At 34.9% G+C, this 26888-nt stretch overlaps 1 long non-coding RNA gene across 2 annotated transcripts in view; it reads right to left on the bottom strand.

Annotated features, from left to right (window-relative positions):
• LOC116536407 overlaps positions 1 to 26888 on the bottom strand; it is a 74585-nt gene that overhangs the window by 30895 nt on the left and 16802 nt on the right. For both annotated transcript variants that reach the window (XR_004262613.1, XR_004262612.1), the window contains exons 2-3: positions 19401 to 19528; positions 12231 to 12355 (exon numbers count right to left, since the gene is read on the bottom strand). This is a non-coding gene — a long non-coding RNA (uncharacterized LOC116536407). The remainder of the gene's footprint in view (positions 1 to 12230; positions 12356 to 19400; positions 19529 to 26888) is intronic.

Genomic DNA, 26888 nt, shown 5'->3' with positions numbered 1-26888 from the left:
ACTATAAGCTTATTGGTTAACTTCTATTTCTTGAATATTTGCCATTTACCAATATTGATGTTGTTATTCAAAGGATGTATATTTTTAAACATTTCAATTAAGGCTATGTTTGTATAGTAGTTTGCTTTTTCAGATTATGGATGTCCTTACAAAATTGATTTAAATAAAATTTATTTTTAAAATAAAATAAAGTATATGGTTAATAAATACACTTAATTAATTTATTTTTGAGATAGGTTCTCATTCTGGCACCCAGGCTGGAGTGCAATGATGCAATCTTGGATCACTGCCACCTTGGTCTTTTGGGCTCAAGCGATCCTCCCACCTCAGTCTCCTGAGTAGCCAAGACTAAAGGCACATAGCAAATCCTAAATATTTTTTCTGTATTTTTTGTAGAGACCAGGTTTCCCCACATTGCCCAGGCTGGTTTTGAACTCCAGGGTTCAAGTGATCAGTCCACTTGGACTTCCCATAGTTCTGGGATTACAGGTATGATATTTATCATAGACTAAAGATATTAAAATGACTGCTATTAAACATATAAAGGTGTTAATGTTACTTCCCAGAATCATTTACATGTAAACAAGTCTCATTCACCTTGTCCAGCTGTTGTTTTTTTCTACCATTACTTTTTTGTTTAATTGCATTATCTGGTAATGTCATTATATGAATGTACTCCTGCCAAAGGCACTAACAAAGCTGAATGTGAACACAGTTTACCCCTGGTGTCTGTAATCAACAGGGTTTGTGTTCTTCATTAATTGGTGACCATAGTATAATTGGGAATTACACTGCCTCTTCTTTCCAGGAACTGTCTTCTTTCACCTCAAGAGGCAAAGGCTCTGTTTCATTTTGTTTTGCTCTCAATAGCTTCTTTCGCAGGGAATAAAAACACACTAAAATCTTGTGTATTTTTTGGCATATTTTTCTTCAATTTGCCAGAAAATTATTCTCTGAAGAGTAGCTTCGTTGCTTTGAAGTTGCAACTCTTTTGACGTTAATTCTTTTCATTGCTCACTTTTTGGCAGTGACCCCCACTAAAACAAGAAAAAAGATGAAGGCAAACAACTTGGATTGGACTCCTGCCAAGTTCACAAACCGATTTTGCAAGTGAGAGAACTCATTGCCGGAAGCAATGTAGACCTATTGACCTTAGCGTTTATTTGTTTTTTATTTTTTGAGACAGGGCCTTGCTCTGTCACCCAGGTGGAGTGCAGTGATGCAATTAATAGCTCATCTCAGCCTCCAGAGCTCAACTGATCCTCCCACCTCAGTCTCCCATGTAGCTGGGACCACAGGTGCCATTACTACACTCTGCTTATTATCTTTTTAATTTCTTTTGCAGAGATAGACCCTCACTTTATTACCGAGGCTGGCTGAGTTTTTTCAATTTTTATTTTCTATCAGCTGGGGTCAGTGATGAGGTCTGATTTGAATCTTTCTGAATTTCAGTAGATTTATCATCTGCATGTGTCTTCACAGTGCGTTTTTAGAGTTTGCTTTGAAATTGTTCCTGAGACATGTTTTCTTCCTTCTGATCATAGAAGTGAAACAGCTAGATTGCAAGTCATTAAATGTATCCAAAAACTTTGATTCTTTAAAATTCCGCTTGTATATCATTTAATATTGAAGGGTGCTTCAACATGGATGGTAAAGTTGATAATTGTGGTGATCACTTATGAGTGAGGGCATGCGGTGTTTGGTATTCTGTTCTTGTGTCAGTTTGCTGAGAATGATGGTTTCCAGCTTCATCCATGTCCCTGCAAAGGATATGAACACATCCTTTTTTATGGTTGCATATTCCATGGTGTATATGTGCCAAATTTTCTTTATCCAGTCTATCATTGATGGGCATTTAGGCTGGTTCCAAGTTTTTACTATTGTAAACAGTGCCAAAATGAACATACGTGTGCATGTCTTTATAATAGAATGATTTATAGTCCTTTGGGCATATACTCAGTAATGGGATTGCTGGGTCAAATGGTATTTCTACTTCTAGATCCTTGAGGAGTCACCACACTGTCTTCCACAATGGTTGAATTAATTTACACTCCCATCAACAGTGTAGAAGCATTCCTACTTCTCCACATCCTCTCCAGTATCTGTTGTTTCCAGATTTTTTCAATGATTGGCATTCTAACTGGCGTGAAATGGCATCTCAATGTGGTTTTGATTTGCATTTCTCTAATGACCAGTGAAAATGAGCATTTTTTCATATGTTTGTTGGCTGCATAAATGTCTTCTTTTAAAAAGTGTCTGTTCATATCCTTCACCCACTTTTTAATGGGGTTGTTTTTTTCTTGTAAATTTGTTTAAGTTCTTTGTAGATTCTGGATACTAGTCTTCTGTCAGATGGGTAGATTGCAAACATTTTTTTCCCATTCTCTTGGTTGCTGGTTCACTCTGATGAGAGTTTCTTTTGCTGGGCAGAAGCTTTTAAGTTTAATTAGATCCAATTTGTCTATTTTGTCTTCTGTTGCCATTCCTTTTGGTGTTCTAGTCATGAAGTCCTTGTCTATGCCTATGTTCTGAATGGTATTGCCTAGGTTTTATTTTAGGGTTTTTATGATGTTAAGTCTTATGTTTAATTCTTTAATCCATCTGGAGTTAATTTTTGTATAAGGTGTAAGGAAGAGGTCCAGTTTCAGCTTTCGGCACATGGCTAGCCAGTTTTCCTAATACCATTTATTAAACAGGGAATCCTTTCCCTATTGCTTATATTTGTCAGGTTTGTCAAAGGTGCATCAATTATATTTTTATGTAAAATGCATATACTGCATATTATACACAATATACAATATAATGTAACATATTATTATTATACGGCATCATTGTCTGCTGAAATACAGAGAATTAATGCAGAAAGATAGAGGAAGCTAACATTTGTATCTGGCAATGTAGTCTGATATGGTTTGGCAGTGTCCCCACCCAAATCTCACCTTGAATTGTGATAATCCCCATGTATCAAGGGTGGGGCCAGGTGGAGATAATTGAATCATGGGGATGGTTTTCCCTGTACTGCTCTTGTAGCGAATAAAAATCATGAGATTTAATGGTTTTATAAATGGGAGTTTCCCTATACAAGTTCTTCCTTGCCTGCTGCCATGTAAGATGTAATTTTTCTTCTCATTCACCTTCCTCCATGATTGTGAGGCCTCTCCAACCTTGTGGAACCGTGAGTCCACTTAACCTCTTTCCTTCATAAACTAGCCAGTCTCAGGTATGACTTTATCAGTAGCATGGGGACAGACTAATATACAGGCTATTAGTTATGAGTGGACTTTGAAGCCAATCTCTCTCTCTCTCGTTCTCTCTGTCTCCCCCCTCCCCACCCTTTTGAGACGGGATCTGGCTCTGTCACCCAGACTTGAGTGCAGTGGCATGATCATGGCTCACTGCAGTCTTGACCTCCCAGCTCAAGCAATTCTCCCACCTCAGCCTCCCAAGTAGCTAGGCTAGCTTTTTGTGCTTTTTGTAGAGACAGGGTTTCGCTATGTTGCCAGGCTGGTCTTGAACTCCTGAGCTCAAGGAATCTGGCTGCCTTGGCAGTGCTGGGATTGCAAATAAGAGCCAATGAGCCTGACTGAAGTCAGTTTCTTAGTGTTTGATTTCCAGCTCTGCAGTTTCTTAGTTATGGGATCTTTGGAAAATCTCGTTATTCTGTTAAGCCTTAGCTACCTCATCTGTAAAAGAATAATAGAATGGATAAGGTCTTAGGGATGAAGTAAGAGAATGCATAGTAACACTGAATAAACACTAGCTATTATTATTACTACTATGGTAAAGATAATTTGTTCTCTGTTCCCATGACATGTTTCTAATCACAGACTTGGGCATATATAAAAATTAAAGAATAAAAAAAAATTGCCATGACTGAGGTTGTTGGCAGTTGCATCTCAAATAATTTATAGTTTTAGAAAAGGAATAGACATCCGTAAATAATGTGAAGGAGAAGTCCAAATTTAGATGTCGTGGTGGAAGACAGAGGTTGGAGGACAAGTCAATAACGTAATTTCTTGACCCTATTGTTATCTTGTGTGTGGGAAGAGGTATTGCTCAGGAGACAGTCTTAAGAGTGATATGGTTTCCAAGTCACTATAAATGCCCTAGACTATGTCCTCAATCCACATGTTATAGATAAAAAGGAACTCAGTGCAATATTGATAGAATGGAGAAAATAAGAAATTTACTTTTTATCTAGGCTGTGATACATTATTTCTCACTTCATAGCCTGGATTAAGTTTTCTAATATTAACATTTTTCTATGTCTCATGTTCAGCCATTTAGTCATTGATTCACCAAATATTTTAAGTGCCTATTATGCAGCAGGCCCTATTCTAGAAGTTGGTCTACATGGAGAATATCTTCTAGTGAGAAACTGTATGATTGCTAGGCATGACTATATTCTAATACAGATTTTGGAGACCAGTTAATCATTTAATTTCAATTTTACATAAAAATTTATTCAATCTCGATTGTCTTCCAGATGCTACATTCAGGGCACACAAATGAACTCAACAAGATTGTCTCAAGCCTTGTGGAGATAATTTAGTGAGAAAGCCACGTTAGACAGTCAATTACAAGCGTGATGAATGCGCCACAGTGGCAAGTGTGGGATGCTGTGGGAATACACAGCTGGAGGAGTTCCCTGATCTTTGAGGTCAGAAATATGCTCACTGATGAATGGAACTTACCCTGAGAAGTATCTTTAAGAATGAAGCCAATGCTTGAAAACTGGTTAGTTCCATACCTGACTCACATTTAATACTTTCTGATCTTGTTCTCCTTGCCTGTAATGTTTGTGAAAACTTATTTTCTATAGTAAGAGATATCAGGTTCCTTTCTATGGTAAGCACAACATAATATTCACTCTCCTGTTTTTTTCTTTTTTTTTTTTTTCCTTACAGTATCTGGCTCCATATAAATTTGTTCTTATTATTGTTCAATAATGGTGATGATAGTAAAGATGGAATAACTCATGCTCGAAAGTATTGCTCAAGGATCTCAGTTAATAAGTGAGGAAGGCTGTATTTAATTAGAGTTATTTGTCCAAGTAATTTTGAATATATTAAGTTATCTTTCCTACTAGGGCTTATTATATAGATTTCTAAAACCTATGGTAGAATATGTACATGTTAATATACATATAAGCATATGAGCTATGGCAATTCTTTTTTTTTTTTTTTTTTGAGACACAGTCCTGCTCTATCTCCCAGGCTGGTATTCAGTTGTGTGATCTTGGCTCACTGCAACCTCCGCCTCACAGGCTGTAGTTATTCTCATGCCTCAGCCTCCCAGGTAGCCGAGATTCCAGGCTCCTGCCACCATATGTACAAGAACCTTGAATCAGGTGATTTCATCAACTACATCAATAAATAATATTTAATTACTACTATTGTCCTTTATGCCTATTAGAATTTGTTATCTTTGAATAACTAAAATACTTGCAAATCAAGCAAGGGCGGTTCTTAGTCCAGAAATGCCTTGAAATTGCATCATTCCTCTTCTTGTTACTGCAGAAATTTTTAGTTTTAAATATTAAAAATATTTAAAATATTAAAAGGAATAATCTATTTTGCCCTAGATGGCATTGTTTTATGTACCTTATAGCAAGAGTTAATATTTCTCTAAAGAAATGAGAGACCACACTTTGTAATGAAAACCAATTTTTAAAAAATTCTTGATGTTTTATAGTATTAAAGGGTGTATTCAAAACCAAGTATTATAAGAAATTCAAAATAGAGTTTGCATATAGGTAGGCTAAGATACAAATTTAAGAATAATAACATATTTACCACATCTATTACTATCTCTAGTCATTGTTGTAGGATTTTCCATCTATTAACATGTATCATACCCACTGGGACCTTATAAATGCTGACCCATTTTACCTGTGAGGAACTTGAGTTCTGATTGGTTATGAAACTTACTTCAGGTAATACAACTAGTATAGAGGCACCGAGATTTTAACCTACTAATCTTGCTCCAGAGCCCATGCTCTTAATCTGTCTGCAAAAGAGTAACCTTAAAGCTTTCATTTCTCTAATAGGTCGGAGCCACTGCTATGGTGAGGTTCAAGGAATTTATTCGTAAGTAGGCAACAAGAACAGGGGCTATCCTGTACAAATAGGAAATGACAGCTCCTTTAAACATGATCTACTAAAGCCTCAGGAGTATTTTTAGATGGGACCCAGTGGGTTCACACTGATGGGTTAGATTTTTTAAATTACAATGCATTTTGTTTAGAAGAGGGATTAAAGTATTTGCCAAAATGATTTGTGTTGACAAAATGGCTTAGTACTTTTGGCAGATTTATTTTGGAGAATGGAATAAATTAAGGTGTCTAGCAAAAGATGTGCTACAGCCACTGAAACAATTTCAAGTATTTCAGAAACTCTGTTTTTATTCACTTTGCAAAATGTGCTTAGTTGAACTGCCAGTCCCTGTTACATTTCCATTTCTAAGCAATTAATTAAAATCCCAAATCAGTTTTTTCTTGATCATGCCAGCAGGAGTCAGTTACCATGGAAATAGGAAGATCAGTAGTATTTGGAAAAGAGAGAAAAAAATGGTTTGCATTGGTCTTTTATTGTGGAAACATAAGTGACGGTCTAGAGTAGCCTGTTGGCGCAGCCATAGGAAGCTCTGCCCCCAGTAGCAAGAGTGGCAGCAACAATTGGAAATTACTGACAGTCCTGAGGATTACATTTTGCCCCCCAGGGATATCATTTGGCCATTTGAAAAAGTCATTAACTCAGCTTTTTCATGTCTTCTATCTATAGGTTAAACCTCCAAATGTAATTGATTACAGAGTATTCTGTTGTGGCTAAGCAGGATTTCGAATCAATAATTGGTTATATTTTGCAAAGAGCCATCAAAAACCATTTATGATTTTTTTCTTATGTCAAGCCAATATGCTTTAGTTATAAAGCTCATTTCCAGACAATAGTGCAAATGAAGAATGACTGTGATTGAAGCCATACTTACTTACACTTTAGAAAATGAGAGCTTTTAGGGTATCATCATCTTGTTAATTCAGTAACGTTATCCTACAGAGAGTACTTTAAGAAGGGAAGTATAACAAATACTAATATGCCTATATTAAAACAAATTATGGTTGTACTGAAAAAAATCTAAACCTTGTTAAAGATACGATTATAATGATATAGATAATAGTAATAAAAACTTCTAACATTTGTTAAGGGTTATATGCCAGGCATTTTCCTAATGTTTTGAAAGTAAAAGCCAGAGTTTCTCAACACCATAAGGAATACTCTAATTTGCATAGATGCTGTGATTGTTTTACACTGTTGAAACTTTTCCATGAGAATAGATTCTGTGCTTTCATGTGATGCTCATTAAGCTGTCTGTGAAATCAGAAGATGAGTAACAGCATTGCACCACGCTTAAGGTTATGCAGGTCCTGCACAAAAACTTCTCTTTGTTAATTAGCTAATAGTCTTCTGAAAATCAATAGAAAGAGGAAGCAAATCAGGATTTCATGTATCACTTGAGCATGAAACTCCAATGGGGAAATTAGTCAAAACCATCCAAGAGAAGCTCTGGTCCGTATATAATGGTAATAATTAGGAAAATGGGAATTTTTTCAGTGAAGTTTCTCCTTATTGCTATACTCAGTTGATATAATATTACCGTTCGCATCTATGAAACATTATTAGGTTTTCCTTATGTGAAAGTCCTCAAGGCATATCCACATGTCTTAGCCTATAAATATTTTATAGTGATAGTTATTTAAGATGAGTGGCAGTATTTTTTGAGTCAACCTTTAGAAGAAAATAACAAAGCTGCAAATTCTTCCAGTATACTGTAAGATGAATAAAAAGTTCCTAGCCACTGAGTCACCTTTGGCAGCACAGATCATATGGGCATTTAGAATCCAGGTGCCATATCATACACTATGTGCCACAAAGGTTATTAGCTTTATAAATTGACTGTCTTCCCAGCTAGTTCTAGCTAGGCGACTAGAATGAATTTCAAAACGCATATACACAGTAGAAAGGGTGACATGGTGTGCTAATATCTGTTGCTATTCAATGCCATTCCTGTCAATCTAAGTTCTCCGTATATAATTGTCTGGAAGCTTGAATCAATATTCTGTAGCTTTCCTTGCCTGTAGGATTCTGGTTTAGATTTCCTATTATGCTATTTTAAATCCAACATAATTATCAAGTGCATACTAAATGATTAATACTGCACTATTCAGTATGGGGAAATCCAAAAAGAATGAGACCCAGCTGTTGATGTCAAGGGATATAAAACCTTATAATACTCCCTATAGCACATAATATCATGATCTGAATGCCTTACAAACTTAGAAATTCTTGTTACACTGATCTCACAATGAAGGTCCCGTAAACTCTGGATAAACAGAATATATAGATTGACATCTATTTAATTCATTTGGCAGTATCCACTGAGTTCATGTTATGTTCCAGACAATACTAGGTACTGGAAAATAAAAAATATATGTAGGATACATGCTGTATTAGTCTGTTTTCATGCTGCTGATAAAGACATACCTGAGACTGGGCAATATATAAAGAAAAAGAAGATTAATGGACTCACAATTCCACAGGGCTGGGGAGGCCTCACAATCATGGTGAAAGGTGAAAGTCATGTCTTACATAGTGGGAAGCAAGAGAGAATGAGAGCCAAATGAAAGGGGAAACTTCTTATAAAACCATCAGATCTCATGAGACTTATTCACTACCATGAGAACAATATGGGGGAAACCACCCCCATTATTCAATGATCTCCCATGGGGTCCTTCCCACAACATATGGGATTTATGGGAGCTATAATTCAAGATGAGATTTGGGTGGGGACACAGCCGAATCATATCAAATGGTACATTCTACATATACCATAGTTATTATATAATATTTAATAACCACAGTTATTAAGCATATGATTTCTGATGCCTGGCTAATTGGCTTTAAATTCTTACTCTCCTGCTTATTTTGGAAACTAATTTCCTAAGACAGATTCTCAATGAACAATGCTTCTTAGTACACATTCTCTGTCCTGTTAGAATCGCAGGCTGGCTCTGGGCAATATAAGACGACAAAAGTGACTTCCCAGGCTAGGTCATAAAAGTCTTACAGCTTCCTCCTGGGACTTCCTGGGACGTTTTCTCTGTAGAGAAAATCCAGCTATCTATAACATGGTCAATCACTCTGACACTGCCTTGATGGGTGGAAGCCTGGACTTGGCCAAATGGAAAGCCACACAGAGGAAGATAAATGTGTCTGCCAAGCCCCCAGTTGTGCTACCCAACCCAATGGAAACCCCTGACATGTGAGGGAAGTGGGCAGCATCTTTGTCTATCCCAATCAGGCCTTCAGCTGACTCCAGTTCTGGAATAATAGGACTTCAGGCACAGGAAAGAGCCTCACAGCCAGGTCAGGTCAATCCACACAACAGCATGGGAGAATTATAAACTATTGTTTTAGACAATCATGTTTTGGGGGTAATTTATTGGATAGGACTAGATCCTTAGAACACTTATACGCTGTGTGAGTATAACTAAGTTAATTTCCATTTACCTTAACTACTTTATTGAGGAGATGGGGACAGTCTATATCTCCTAGGCTTGATGTGCCTGGACTTTAATAAGGCCTTAGCTTTCACTACCCTGTAGACCTGCACTGTTCATTATTGCAGCTACTGGCCATCTGTGCTAGTGACATATGAAAGGTTGCCAGTCCCAGCTGAGGGGGCTATAAGTATCAACCACACAATGATAGATAATAGAAGGGTGGTTCCCAGAGGCTAGGAAGGGTAGTAGGAGGTGGGGAGAAGGTGGGGATGGTTAGCGGGTACAAAATATTGTTAGAAAGCATAAATAATGCTTAGTATTTGATAGTACCATAGAGTGACTATACTAAGAATAATTTAATGGTATGCTTTAAAATAACCTAAAGGAGTATAACTGGGTGGTTTGTAACACCAAGGATAAACATGTAAAAGGATGGTTATCTCATTTTCCGTGATGTGATTATTATGCATTGCATGCCTTTATCAAAATATCACATGTACTCTATTGATATATACAATTACTATGTACCCACAGAAATTAAAAATAAAATATTTTTTAAAACCATAAGAACAAACAAAATAAATATACAATGAATTTGAAATAGTGTGGGAAAAAAAGGAGTGTAAAATATTGCATTAACATTTTTAAATTGTGTGTACATATTGAAATTATAATATTTTAAATATAGGAAGTTAAATATAACATTTTATTAAAATTCTTTATTTTCCTCCTTTAAATGTTCTTACTAGGAAGCTTTAAAACTACAAATGTAGCTTGCATGTGTCGTCTAATTATATTTCCATTGGATGGCATTGCTTCAGGATATCAATAGCATAAGAGCAAGACTTTGTGCCTCTAAAACGTAGTGTCTCTAAAAGCATCTGCCATATAGAAGACACAGAATACACACACACGCACACACAAACACACAAACACACACACACATATATATAATGGGTACATTGTAGGTATATTTATTTATGTGGTATGTGAGATATTTTGATACAGACATACAATGTGCAACGATCAAATCAGGGTAAATGGGATCTCCATCCCCTCAAGCATTTATCCTTTGTGTTACAAACCATCCAACTGCACTCTTTTAGTTAGTTAAAAACGTACAATCAAACTATCATTGACTATGACTACCCTGTTTTGCTATCAAATCCTGGATCTTATTTATTCTTCTAAATATTTTTTGTATCCATTAACCATACTCACTCCCCCAACCTCCACTACCCTTCCCAGCCCCTAGTAACTGTCATTCTACTCTCTTTCTCCATGAGTTCAATTCTTTTAACGTTTAGCTCCCACAAATATGTGAGAATATGAAAAGTTTGTCTTTCTGTGCCTGGCTTATTTCATTTAACATGATGATCTCCAGTTTCATCCATGTTGTTGCAAATGACAGGATTTCATTCTTTTTTATGGCTGAATAGTACTCCATTGCATCTATGTACCACATTTTCTTAATCTATTCCTCTGCTATGGACACTGAGGTTGCTTCCCAGTCTTGGCTACTGTGAATAGTGTTGCAGCAAACTTGGGAGTATAGATATCTCTTTGATACACTGATTTCCCTTCTTTTGGGTACGTACCTAGTAGTGGCAAAATAAATATTTGTTGAATAAATGAACGACGCCCACATCCAAATTAGGTTTTTCTCATCTTAGTAATGTTTCCTTAACCTTCTTTAAATACTTTTGTGTGATGAGCCCATACATATTGAGTCTACCCTTAGATAATCCATGATTATTTGATAATTCTCAGGATATAAATGTATTTGCAAATGCTAAATTTATATATATATATATATATGTATTTGAGATGGAGTCTTGCTCTGTTGCCCAGAGCAATGGCACAATCTGGGCTCACTGCAACCTCTGCCTCCTAGGTTCAAGCAATTCTCCTCCCTTAGCCTCCTGAGTAGCTGGGAATACAGGCATCCACCACCATGCCCAGCTAATTTTTTGTATTTTAGTAGAGACAGGGTTTCACCATGTTGGTCAGGTTGGTCAAACTCTTGACCTCAGGTAATCCCCCTGCCTCCCAAAGTGCTGGGATTACAGGAATGAGCCAATGTGCCCTGCCAATTTTTAAAAAGATTTTAGGGTCATCCAATCACTCTTTCAGTGAAGTATAGTAAGGTAAGTTTCATGCTCACACAGTGTGTATGCATGTAAAACTTGCATGAATTTCTTAAAAGTCTTGGTTGGATTTGCTTACATTTAGGAAAATTGCTGAATAAAGACATATTTGCATTGTTTGCAAGGCCTTTAATGTAGCACAAATAGGGTTAGCCAGGGCAAAACTTCTGTGAAGTAAAAATCAACTGGTTATTTACGTGTGCTACATGTTTTCCCCATGAAATGCTGTAGCGCAATTGCCAGCCTCCATTCTGAGGCACTGTGCCATTTACGTTGAAAAATAGAAAGGAGTGCATTGTGACCCATTTTTACTTCTCCTGTGTCCTTTGTAGGTGATATAGAATTTTTTATTGCAATCAACAACATCAATTGAGTTTAAACAGAGTAGCTTTTTAAAAAGGGGATACAGTAGGTACAGGAACAGTTAGCAAGATTACAGGACTAGATTAAACCACCAGGATCTGGAAAGGTAGAACTAAAGGTGGCTCTGAAGAGGGACTGGCATCATACCTTCAAGTACCCACCTTGACCCTGTCTCTCCAGCTTTGTCTCAGCTGATGTTTCTGTTTTCACCGAATCCTCTCAGACCAACTTTCTCATGAGGCCTAAATGGAGCCCAGCATTTTTGGGGTCTGCAGCTTCAGATTCCCTATTGGAGAGAAAAAGGTCACTCTTCTATGTGCTATTTAAAAAATCCTGGAAAATAACCTGGCTTGAATTGCGTATCTATCGCTGGATCACCCTGGTGGACCAGGGTACCATTCCCACGATAAGCACTTTATTAAAAGGAACAGGGTTGAAGTAGTTCCTGAAAAAATAGAGTGAAACTTGGAGAAGGGAAAGGAACAGGAGCAGATCAGACAAAACATGACAAGTCCACTGTAGTACACAGTAATGATCTAACCACTGGATTTCATATTTTAAAGTATGGTGGATGACATTATTGCCTAGACATAAATTCTTCCCAATGGTAACAGTTTAACAGTTGAAAAGTGGCTATACCCCTTTTACAGATAAGCAAATTAAAAAAAAATTGAAATGCTTGCATTTTAATATTGTATTTAATTTTGGATATTTACCAATGAGGAAGAGAAGCAAGGATGTTTTCTGTTCCTGACATTGGGTTTAGCAGGGCAGGAATAATGTTATCTATTAATGAGCAGAGATGTTAGCTGAAGAGGTCTGGCTATGTTCCAATTTGGTTAATTAAATCCTACCTGCTTAAATTCTGTCTTTATTTTCAAATGAATATTCACTGTTATTTCTCATTTGAAAAATTGTCTCATGTTATGAGTTTTGGACCAGTAGCTTATTTGTGAGGCAAATAATTTTAGTTTACTTTGAGTTCAAAACATCCTAGTTGCTGTTTAATATGATACTCTTTTTTCAACTATTATATTCTTTTTGTCTTGACTTTCACATGCTTTTCTTATGACTATAGTAATAGAATGATATATTGCTTAACAATGATAACACAACCTTTTAAAATCATTTATCTGTTTCTCGTAGTGATAGCAAATTATATAACAACAGGACTGATGGAAGACAAGCTTGATTTGACCCATTAGATATGGCTTTTCTACACAATAATATTTGCATTAATGGATAATATCTAAAATGAGCATGTTAGGAAATTGGGAAAGGATCAAATCAAAATTAAATTATCTCTAATCAGGGATTATTTTGTGAGACCCTACCCTATTTCATGGAATTCTTTGTACAATATGCTAAATTGATACAGTGCAGTTGAAATAAAAGATATGTTCCAACTTATTTTTCTAAATTTTTATTGAAAAGTAAGACTCAGGGGTGTGTGTGTGTGTGTGTGTGTGTGTGTGTGTGTGTGTATGTGTGTGTGCGTGTGTGTGTGTGTGTGCGCGCGCGCATTTGCTAAACAGAGGCCATGTGATCTAATGAGTAATTATAGTATTATGTTTTGGGAAGAAATTGTGAAGTATTAATTGATTTATCTGTTTTTTTTGTTAAAATTTTGTTATTTTTTTTCAAAGGAGATGTGAATGTTTTATCTCTTCTTATAATTATACTTAAGTTATGGGATACATGTACAGACGTACAGGTTTGTTACATAGGTATATGTATAGGTGCATGGTGGTTTGCTGTATCCATCACCCCATCATCTACATCAGATATTTCTCCTAACGCTTTTCCTCCTCTAGTCCCCCCACTCCCCCTGCTATCTCTCCCCTGGTCCCCCACCACCCCAATAGGCCCCAGTGTGTGATGTTCCCCTCCCTGTATCCATTTGTTCTCATTGTTCAACAACCAATTATGAGTGATAACATGCAGTGTTTGTTTTTCTGTTGTCAGTTTGCTGAGAATGATGGTTTTCAGCTATATCCATGCAATGTATATATTTTCCTAAAGGTCCTACCCTCCCAATATTAGAAAGAACAGTGGAGTTTAAACAAGAAAATAAAGATCATGTTATCTCACCATTCAGGGATAACCACTTTTGCCTCCACTCTGATGTACATTTAATTTTTCTATATTTTTTCTTCCTTTCCTTTCTTCCTATTTTTTTCTCATACACGCACACACATATGTGTGCATTCTTTTCAAACATGAAGGAATCCAATGCGATAGGTTTTATAAACCTTTTTACATTTAACAGTCAACTTTGTGCCAGTAAACACTCATTAACCACAACATTCTTAACTAATTAATGTATTCATTTCTTTCTTAAGTACTGTCTATAATATTCCTGTTGTGTACTGGGCATTGTTCTAGACCTGGCAGATACCTAGATAGGCAGGAGGTAATTGCTCCCAGGGAGCTTGTATTCTAGTGATAAATTAAATGCAATAGGTACACACACAAATTAGAAAACATCAGACGTTGATTCGTGTAAGACAGATAAATAATTTACAGTGAGGGAATAGAGAATGATTGATTTGTGTGGTCCAAAAAAATCTCTGAATCCATAACATTTGAATTATAAGATTTGAATGACAAGAAGAAAGAATTATGTTGGCAGATTATATTTGTGATAGAATTCCTGACAGAGAGAACACTGAGGTGAAATGTCCCAAGGCCTTGAAATGTTGGCATAACAGGTAAAAGGGTGTGGGGTGGAGAGAGTATCACATATAAAAGGATGAGAGATTTCTAGGTGCCAAAATTTGTAAGGTTATGAATACCAAGTAAACAAACTTGGAGTTTATCCTCAGTGTTATAGGAAGTTACACAAGTTCCATGCCCTTTGCCTGTTTGTTTAAATTTTATTTATTTATTTATTTATTTAGAGACAGGATCTCACTCTGTCTTTTGCCCAGGCTGGAATGCAGTGGCACAATCATGGCTCTCTGGAGCCTTGAACTCCTGGGCTCAAGTGATCCTCCCACCTCAGCTTACCGAGTAGCTAGGACTACATGTAAGCACCACGGCTAATTAAAAAAAAAAAAAAATTGTAGAGACTGGAGCCTTGCTGTGTTACTCAAGCTGGTCTCAAACTCCTGGCCTCAAGTGATCCTCCTGCCTCAGCCTCCTGAAATGCTGGGATTACAGCCATGAGCCACAGTGCCCAGCAAGTGATAAGTTTGAATTAATATTTTTAACGAAAGATCATTCTGGCTGCTGGGTGCAGATTTTACTAGACAGAGGTTGGAGGAGAAGCACAGAAATCAGGTAGCAGGCTCTTGCAGTGGCCAAGGCAGAGACCACAGGCTTCTGGGCTGTGATTACTGTCAGGAAGACAGGCAGGCTCAGAGTAGGTTTTGGGGAATGATGAAGCAGGGTCTGCCAATGGCTGGGGATTGGGGTGATATCTGAGAAAATGAGAACAATTAATATCAGCTCTAGATCAACACAGTCCAATAGAAAAAGGTGTAAGACACATTTGCAATTTGTTTTCTAGTAGCCAGTTTGAAAAAGTAAAAGGAATAAGAGAAATTAATTTTAATGATCTATTTAATTCTTCATACTCAAAATATAGTTCCAATGTATAGTTAATACAAATATTAATAAATAATGCTACATTAAAAAACTTTTTTTTGGTGCTAATCCTTTGAAACCTGCTTTGTATTTTACACTTAGAACACATCTTAATTCAGGTTAACCACACACATTTCAAGGGCTCAAGAGCCACGTGTGCTTAGGTAGTTAACATATTAAATAACACCACTGTAGATATTTGGCCTCACAGTTGGAAGTACGGTGGTATCTGTTCCTGAAATAGAAGAAACATGGAAGAAGTACAGAATTGCAGAGGCTGCGATCAGGAATTTTATTTTAATCCTAAGAGGTTTTGATGTATGTTAGACATCCAAATGGAGCTGAGAGTTAACAGTTGAACCTATTTAATAGCTTATTAATATTCAGTTAAACAGATGTAACATAATTTGTATTAACAGCCCTTTACCTCAGGAATATTTAAAATATTATGCTTTTATCAAATATAGTACAATGTAATCTCATATACTTGTAACTTTGTTTACTTTCTGAAATCTTCAAATCATTATTTCTAGAAGCAGAAATTATATGTCTTAGTATACTCCTACCTTAAAGGCTTTTGATATATTGACCACTTTTTCTGCAAAAATATTAGATTCATTTGTTTTTTATTAGCAATATATGACAAAGCTATATCTTTCATACTCTCACTATTACTGATATGATGAGGTTTTAAACACACATATCTTAAAAAGCCCATCTCTGATGAAGAGTTTTTGACATTGCGCAAGTAAGACACAATGACCAGAAAAGAGTCATTCCAGTAAGAAGCTCTGATTCCAGTGAGGAAAGCTTTATTAGAAGGGTATTCAGTGGTAACTCAAATATGTGGCTTTTTGTTTCTTTACGTTTTTTTTTTTTTTTCTCCAAGCAAACATTAGCTATCAACAACAACAGTTTCATGGGGAAAAGCTCATGGAATTCTCTTGGTTTATGTAGACTGAATCATATCTATAAAAAGATATTTTGAATCATTAAATCTGTAAGATGTTTGCCCTCTAAAATATTTCTCAATTTAGAAAGCTGTGAATAAAGATAAACTAATCTATAAATTATTCTTTTCAAATATATGACCAACTTTTGTAAACATAGAGGTCTATTTGTATTATACCTGTGTTTACCCCTGGCATTTCATTTGCGGTTGTGTTTTTCCCCAATTCAAATTTGATGCAAAATACATTCATTAAAATTGACATTAATAATCTCTCTTCATATTTAGCAAGCTGTGATCTCCAAGGGTTGAGGTTGTGAGAGCTATTGTGTTCATTTATTCATTATATAAATACATATTATCCTGAAAGTGAGTACAGATAAATCAGTTATGAACAGAAGACATACACTATCTCTAAAATATGGAAGCTTAGATGCTGGTAGGGAGACAGATATTTACAAAATAATTACATAAGTAAATATGAAATATCAAATTTGTTATGTGGCACAAAAGATAAATCCATGGTAATATAAAAGCCTAAAATAGAATAATTTGATCTATTCAAGAACATCAGGAAAGACATCCCAAAGAAGACAATTGACCCAAAGTTTACTGATGAGTGGGAAGGAATTTACTAGACAGGAAGGAGAACAGAAAGATACAGAAAGGTTAATGTGACTTTGATGGAAAGAGTGAGGACAATTTGTGAGAGCTGAGTCCACTGAAGAGGAAGAGAAATCAGACTAGTTGTCTGGGCTATAGAGGATGCAATGGGATTTCTCTTGCATTTATTCTAAAAGCAAGAGAAAGCTTTGAATTTTTCCATCAGGGATGTTCCATGATCAGATATGATACTGAGAAAATCATTTTAAATGCAATGTAGAGAACACATTGGAAAGATTAAGAAAGAATATCAGTAGGTCATTTAGGAGAAAAGTCACAGTAGTTCAAGGTAGACTCTGGTTGTCAACAACAGGTTGATGTATTTAAAGACATGGTACTTGGTGAGATCTCCTAGATAGTAGTATACATGAAGAAGAGAAGAGGATCAGAATCTAGATAGTCATAAGCAAACTAGAATTGCCAAACGTTACATAAAACCCATACCGTAAAGGCTGTGTATTTATTTTACAAAGGTATTAATTTGATGGGCCTTTAAAATAAAGACTTGATAAAGAATTAAATATTGCTTTCTAAAAATCCAGTTTATATGTAATACGAGTTAACGAGTATATCTAGATCAAAGAGAAGTTCAATTTTACTTTTGTATTTCTCCTTTCTCCCTCATACAAGAGTACTATATTCAGGATTTCAAGTGGAAGAAACAGACAAGTTCATGTACATTTGATTTCAGGCATTGTGTAAACAAGCAAATGATATTACATAGAGTCAGAATTTTAAGGGACTTTATCTTTTGCTTAAAAAAAATTGGTACTTCAGGATTTTCCTCAAATATAAGATTGTATCATTGGCAAACATAGATAGTTTAACTTCCCTTTTCAAATTTAGATGTCCTTTATTTCTCTCTCTTGCTTGATTGCTCTGTCTAGAACTCTCAGTACTACGCTAAATAGGAGTGGTGAAAGTGAGCATCCTTGTCTTGTTCCAGTTCCTAGGGGGAGTGCTTTCAACTTTTCTCCATTTGGTATGATGCTGGTGGTGGGTTTGTCAAAAATGGATCTTATTATTTTGAGGTATGTTTCTTCTATGCCTAGTTTCTTAAAGGTTTTTAATCATGAAGGGTTACTGGATGCTTTTTCTGCATCTATTGAAATAATTATATGTTTTTGTTTTAAATTATTTATGTGATGAATCACATTTATTGATTTGCTTATGTTGAACCATCCTTGCATCCCTGGAATGAAACCCATTTGATCATCTTTTTGATGTGCTGTTGGAATGGATTTGCTACTATTTTGTGGAGGATTTTTTTCATTTATGATTATAAGGGATATCATGTAGGTCTGTAGTTTTGTTTGTATGTGTGTGTCCTTTGTGGGCTTTGGTATCAGGGTGATCCTGGCTTTGTAGAAAGAATTTGCAAGTTTCTGGAATGTAAAACATAAACAGTGATATGAAGAAACATTTTTTATTAAAGGCTTTATCTGCACATGTAAAAATATTAATGTCTTTAAAAACATTCCAAAGTTTTTATAGACATAAAATAAAGCAAGGGAAGTGTTGTGTCATTTTGAAGATAAGTCTGATATTCTGCACTCTGGGGATATGTTCTGCTAATCCAAAAACTTAAATTGACTTTGACCTAAATAGTGCCAACCAGTTTAATTAAATATAGGGATGGAGGAAACATTATATGATTATTGTAGTCTAAGTGCTATTTTGATTTTCTCACTATTAACATAAACCCAAAAATTGAATTTAGAATTATAACTGAATAAGAGCAACTTCACCATCACCTCCAATCCATGGAAGTCTAAAAAACCAACCAAACAAGCAAAACAAAAATTAAAAAAAAATGATAATAGATAACATATTTGACCAGAAAAATTAAGTTGTCTCAATTACTCTATTGTGTTACCTTCAGCTTTTTCGAATGTAGCACATAAATTGGGGTTGATTTATGCTTAATACAACCACATGATCATTCACACACTCTCCCTCTCTTGAGTTGATAGATTTAAGCATATAGCTTCATGGTTTTTATCTCTGAAAAGTCCACCAATCTGATATATCCAATTTAATATTTCAAAACTGTAGCAAACACATGAAACCCTGACAACTCTCATGGTGATACAGAAAATTTAAAACAAAGTATTTGTTAGCAGAAAGATACCTACAAGAGCACTGAAGTTTTTCTTTCTAGATTCCATCTCAAGGCAAAATGCATCATGTAGCCACGGGCACACCACATTTAAAATAGAGCAACTGCTGATATGGTGTTGAGCAGTGATATATGCTGGGCTGTTTGGGAAGCAAAGGAAAGATCTCATGTTTACTGGTAAAATATAGCAACCGAAAATAGATTGTTTTTTTCCATTCTATGGGTAATAATAATGAAAATGAAAAGTTGGGTAATGCTCTTAGCTAACTATTCTGTATTATAAAGAGACAATCCATTCCTAATTTAAATAAGATCAGTGTTTGGCATCTGTCAAAGACATGAGCAAACTTACAAGTTCTAAGATTTCCATGTCTCTCCCAAAATTCCCCAATAGGGCCAGTGCTAGATTATATTTGGAATTTTGAAAAACCTATATATATATATATATATATATGCTCTATTACTTATGTTAATATGAGTACATGAGCATATTTTTCAACTGGAAGGCTACCTCGGCATGATGAAGTTGAAGCATGAATAGGAAACTTCTACAAGAAGCCAAGTGAGGGGAAAATGGGAAGGTAAACACAGTCTGTTCCTACTAAACTTTTTTTCTGAAATCACTATAAATAGGCATCCAGGTTAGGAGAACAGTGATATGTACAGTGAGGGCCAGAGAAAGGTATGAAAGATTCAATTACATTTAAAATTTATTACCTAAAGTCTTGACTCCTCTAGCCAAGCAAGTAAACAAACAAGTACACAAAATGACCTTTTCTCTTTATGAGAAGACCTAAATGTCATCACTAAAACAGGTGAAGAGACTCATTTAACTGAACCAGTTCGGGAAATTAGAAGTGGTCATTGAGCGAATAGAAATGGAGGACATTTGTTATGAAAGACATGGTCATCTTTATGTCTTTCCTAATCCAATTTATATTAATAAAACATCATGCTTATAGCATAAGCATCCTAAGTGAAAAGTTATGCATAAATTGGGATTTGTTTTGTGGTACTGTTTGTTGTATGTTTTTAATTTTATATTGTGTTTTGTTCATGTTGGTTGTTCTGTCAACTAATGCTACTCAAGTGTGAGAACATAACAGCATGAGGAAGATTTACAATGTTTACCCTACTGAAGTCTCCAAGATGTCCTAAAATAAAAAGCATGCCAATTGTAATAAAACTACTGCTTATTACAGTTATTTGACTATATTTATGGAATTTTAAAAAAATTTATTTATTATACTTTAAGTTATAGGGTACATGTGCAGATCATGCAGGTTTGCTATGTAACCTTTTTCAAATAAAATCCTATTGATGCATACAAAGTTCTATCTAGAAAGAAAAATTATATCAAAGAAGATGTGTTCAGAAACATTGACCTAATGCACCATAGACTATAGAATAAATGAAATAAGACTACTCAAACTAACTAGAAAATAAAATGATAAACAACATTTGGATCATTCTAAAAAGTGCATTTTTTTAATTAATGAAATCAAAGGTGGGGCCTCTTACATGGGCAGTACATTTATATTTTACATTAATAATCCCTATGATTAAACTAGAGATCAGAAATTTAAGCATTAACTACCACTCATACATTTTTCTTATTTATAAAATACGTTTTTTTCCCGATTGATTCAAACAAAAAGGAATTACTTTTAATAATTGTTCTTGATGAATGCTACTGAAATTGTAAAAGTAGTCTTGTTATTTTGAGCTATCACATATTATCCATGAACTCTGAAGTTCTGTAGTTTTGTCTTATTGATTATTTGCTGTTCTAACAAAGGACATTGCTTCTGTACTTCCTTCATGAACTCAAAAGAGCATTTGGCGACATTATAAAATATATTCAGCTATTGGGTTTTTATAATAGTTAATCTTCAAGGAAAGCATGAGAACTAAAATGTCAATCAGCAAGACATTTTAAAAGAGTTGTTCATTTTTTTTTAAACTTCATCATGATACAAAAATAATCCTCTGAGAATCCGTTTTCTGCCACAATAAAAGAAACAACAATTATGATAAACTTATTTTTTTAACCTAAGTCAAAACTGACTATAGAGAATTGCAACATACAGATGATAAACATTCATTACACAGTTGACAAAAACTAGCCATAAATTCACTGGAATCATAAACTTGGACAAGGTCAAGGTTATCATTTTGTAGGTCGGATAGTTTTAGCACTAATGTGTCCCGATGATAGTTTTTATTTTTAAAAATTTTTATGTATTTATTTTTAAAAATTAATTAATTAAAATAGTTTTTGGGGAACAGGTGGTTTTGGTTACATGAATAAGTTCTTTAGTGTAATTACTGAGGTTTTAGTGCACCTATCCCCTGAGCAGTGTACACTGCACCCATGTGTAGTCTTTTATCCCTCGCCCCCTCCGTCACCCAGGCTGGAGGGCAGTGGTAAGATCTTAGCACACGGCAAACCTTTCAAGTAGCTGGGACTACAGGCATGTACCACCATGTCTGGATAATTTTTATTTATGTTTTATAGAGCTGAGGTCTTACTATGCTGCCCAGGTTGATCTTGAACTCCTGGACTCAAACAATCCCCCTGCCTTGGCCTCCCAAAAAGCTGAAATTACAGGCATGAGCTACTGCACCTAGCCTGATGACTGTTTAACTTCACTTTTCATACTTTCTTCTCCATGTCCAGCTTGGTTCTTGCCAGTTTTTGCAGTTATAAATTTTCACATCAGTATCTTCATCTTTGATCACTGTAATATCATTCACAGCACCACACAAACTAGACCAATTCTCTCTGTAGTCTAGGGTAGTTTCTATTTCTTCTTTCAGGTTTTTTTATTCAAGTTATGTCACCTGCAGGCTACCATATTGTTCTGCCAGTCTTGTAACAGGATGTTCAGAATTTCCATCTTGCTCAGTGAACTGTCTCTGTCTGTCATGAAAGAGTTAGCGTTTCCTTTGATATGCAGGATTAGAAATAATTTCTCTGCCCTTTATCCCAACAAAAACATTTGATCCTTTATTAAATGCAATAATAATATTTAACTAATTTAACAACTATTTGTTTTGATCCCTTAATAACTCAGTCTGCATCAATATTTGGCTGGAGTTTAAGTTGCCAGGAGGTAAAGGCTATTTTGGTTTAATTGCTTTTATAAAAGCTTCACATAATGCCATATCCTGTTAGGTGTTTCATAAAGATGTTTTATGATTGCATGCACTTAACATCACATACAGGTTAGGTGCTTTAAAACAGTAGCTAAATAGTTTTGTGTACGCAAATATTGAGGAGTTGGAAAAACACCATATTCATTCTCAGAGTCTATCAATTAAGATTTATTGATTGTATAATATTTATCCACTCATAGGTTAAGATGCTATCTTAATAGTCATAAAGTCTGGTTATAACATGGAAAATGTTTGTAACATAATAAAAGTAGCCACTCTTCACTGAGTACATACTATGCAACAGGAACTTGATATAAATCACCTCAAAGTTTCTTGACCATACCTCGAGGGATGTATTTTGTCCTCCTCAGTGTACAGATGAGGAAACAGAAGTTTACATAGCTTAGAGAGCTTTTCCACTGTTACTTAACTACTAGATGGTATTGAAGATTGTAACCAGGGCCTTTGACTTTTGAGTTCAAGAGTTTTTACTTCACTAACCAATATTAACACTACTGAAACAATTGGGATACAAAGTTTGCATGTGAAATGGTGCATGGTTTAGAAAACAAGGTACAACTAATAAAATGAAGACTCAACATGGTAGTGAGTGGAATTATCAGGGATTTGCTTTTTCAAAATTTTCTTAATTGTTTTTGCAAGAAATAACAATGGAAAAAAGAAAGGAAAAGTAAAAAAAGAGCTAAGACAAGTTCAACATTGAAGCACTCATTTCTTTTATATCAAAGGACTTGGATTAATTAGATAAACTTTGTATAATTTAATTTTTCTTAGGGAAAGCATATAAAGACCTGCTCAAGACTAAGTAGGCATGGTTGTTAAAGGAAGCGAACGTCTCGATGACAACCTAAAAAAGGAACTGATAAGAAGTAAGATGAGCCTCAAAAGACTGGTATTATTATGTTTTTAATAATGAAGGCATTAGCACTGCAATTGTTAGAATTTTATCTGTTCTATCGTGAAATAAGGATCTAGATAGTATGCAGTAATTAAAGATTGACTTTGATTTAGATAATCCATTTTAATTGCATTTTTAATTGTAGTGAAAATTTCATGAAGTACCATCTAAAAATGCTGATGTAGAAAGATTAGCTAATCAAGATCAAGCCGTTATATTTGAATTATTGGAAATGGACCATGAGTGGTTAAGTGTAAAATACATCTCTCAAGTAACACACAAGTCCCTGTAATCTCATCTCACCTTCTGGGAACAATGCATAACAAATTAAAGCTGGTTCATGAAATGTCATACAATCTGGCAGCAAGATTCTAATTGATGAAGAAACGGCTATTTTAATGATTCTTTAACAACCATAGAAAATTTCAATTACTGGGAACCATGACAAAAACCTGCTTAAGGGGACAAAATAATTTCTAACAGTTTTCTTCAACCAACTCAGAGGCCCCAGTGGACTATTTCTGATCTATACTCACTTTTTTTGTTTAGTTTGGCTGAATGGATGGACAGCTGATTTATACTGTGAATGTTTAAAAAATTATATACAAAATTAGAAAACGTAACTTGCAGTTTCCAGATATGCCCGGCCTACGATCACATTTCCCATGAACTCAGTGATCGATGCTAGTCTTGAGATGAATTTTTGACGTGTGAATTCAGGTTATATTGGTGGCCCTGCCCTCCTTTTTTTGTCCTCTGCATGCCAGTTCTCATTGCAGCATGTATCACATTGTATTTTTGGAATAGAAATTTATGTTTGGTCTCCCCCAGCAGGCCATGGGGTACTGTATATGTTCAATACATAGTTTGATGTTGAATAGATTATTATGACTTTCATTTTGATTAAATTATGGATGTTGTAATATGTGTTAATCTTCTGAGTATAATATCTCTATGTACTTCCTACAAACATATGGACACAATTTCATTATATCTATCTATCTATCATCTATCTATGTATCTATCATCTTCATTCTGGATATTCCAGACATTTCAGGTGTATCTGAAACCTACCTATGAGTCCAGCTTTATCTCTAATCTATATAAGACAAAGGAATTAATCCTATTTTAGGCCTTATATTTACAATTTAATTTCTCCAGAATCATGACAGTAATAAAGTCAAGGTTTTGGTAAAAGAAGAATTGCTATCAAGTATGTTTTGAAAGTTGCTATAAAGAAAGAATAAAGAACTTGTAAAGGTGAATTCAATAGAAAAATAAAAAAGAATTATAATGCAGAAAAAATCTAACAAATGTTATTAGTTTGTCCTACATTCTGCACTGTCTGTAATTCTGGTGAAGTTAAAATCATATTATGAATCTATTTCTCATATCATGTCTTCTTCCAAAGTAGATTACTGAAAATAGAAAAAGCATAATGAACCTGAAAATTTTGCTTTTCAGGAAAACAAGCCTGTAATAATTAACACATTTCAGAATTTATTTTTCCAGTATCTAAATTTGTTTCTCATCATATATCCACTAGCATAAATGAAGATTAAGACATAAATATTTCCAGATTATTTTTACTCAAGTATTTGTTTCAGTCCTAGGCAAGAATTCTCAATTTTAGTTTGCATAAGAAGACTCAAAGGGAGATGATTAAAAGTACTTAACTCTTTGACTTACTCCTAGGAGGTCTTTGATGAGGGCCACCAATTTGGAAAATTATGATATAATATTGCACAATGATTATATAACAGCATTTAAGAAGTAACTGCCATTTGGGGTCACAGAACAATACTAATCTCAATTATGTCACCACTAACAAATGGAATACAACTAAATCACTTTCAAAATATATGAGTTGAGATCATTTTCCTACTAAAATTGCCAGGTGAGGAACAGCACTTCTCCATCTGCTGCTGAATGTGTTGAAACACTGAACAGTCACAGAGGGTCTACCAGATGTCCCTTTGAGAGAGTGCTGTGTGGAAAGGGAGCTGTTCCTGTGCACTTAAATTAGCCCTTTAAGAAGTTGTGTGCTGGAGGCCATTAGAAAATAATCTGTGCTGTTCTCATAAATATGAAGACCTTTGGAAATACCTCTATGAGATCAGATGCAGTTTGTGTTTGAGAATTATCACTGTTAACAAATAGTACTAAAAATGAACAACTCCATTAAAGAGTGGGCAAAGGACATGAATAGACACCTCTCAAAAGAAAACATTCATGTGGCCAACAAACATATGACAAATAGCTCAACATCACTGATCATTAGAGAAATTCAAATCAAAACCATAATGAGATACTTCTTAAAGGGCTAAATACAATTTTGTATTTTTGCTCTTCCATCTAAATTTTAGAATCACATTATTAAAGTGAATGGGAGAAAAATCTGTTGAGACATTTACAAAATTGCCTTCGGTTATCCTACGAAGAGGGAAGAATTGCCCCACTATACCTTGATGCTTGTTCTAAAGGTATATTAAGAGAGTGTGCTTTCAAGAAAGGAATTAAAAAAATAGGTCATTGAAACAATATTGAACACACAGAAAGAGAAAGAAAGAGAGAGATCAGTGGGGTGGGAGGGAGGGAAATATTAGAAATATGGCAAAAATAACATTATAGATTAATAGAGAAAAAAATACTCAATATATGCTGTTATGAAAAATAATTTTCTATAAGGGGAAAAATGTATTCTCTACTTCATACTGTCAAATATATTTATGCTTTCTGAGTAGGCTGTATTTTTTTAAATGTATTACAAAAATAGTAACTGTAAAGGCAATATTGTTAAGTTTCACTCAATACAGTTTAAAATTCTGTTCATCAAAAGGCATCACATAGAAAAAGGCAAAACTGGAGAAAAGATTTTTATCATGTAATATTAGCGAATAAATAGAAAATATAGGAAGTAACAGAACTTAATAGGAAATAAATAAATGAGCTAGTAGAAAAATCACAAACACATAAGTAGATATTTCTAGGAAAAAAGTGCAAGTGACCTGATGCATAGCTGCATAGTCTCTTATTAATATGCAAAATATAAATAAGATGACAGTGAGATACCATTTTGCCTCAGCTAGACTGACCCGAACCAGCGTATAACAAGTGTTGGTAAAGATATGGATTAATGAGAACATTTGTAAAATGTTTTTAATAGCAGAAAACAGCAAACAAACTAAAGATATCATCATGGGGTTGGAAATAAATAGTGATACATTCAAAAATGGAATTCTGTAGAGATATGAATATTGAAGTACAGCTGCAGGCATCAACATGTATGACACTGGAGCCAAAGTGTTGAGTGAAGAAGCAAACTACAAATAACACTAAAAAGTCATATCGTCTCTCCTACTAAGGCTACCATAACAGAGCGTTGTAAAATAATCTCAGCTAATGGCTTCAGAACCAAAAGC

Source organism: Sapajus apella, unplaced genomic scaffold, assembly GCF_009761245.1.
Source record: "Sapajus apella isolate SASKATOON/1434 unplaced genomic scaffold, GSC_monkey_1.0 scaffold100, whole genome shotgun sequence".
Classification (NCBI taxonomy): Eukaryota; Metazoa; Chordata; class Mammalia; order Primates; family Cebidae; genus Sapajus; species Sapajus apella.
This window is presented reverse-complemented; position numbering and strand designations above follow the sequence as displayed.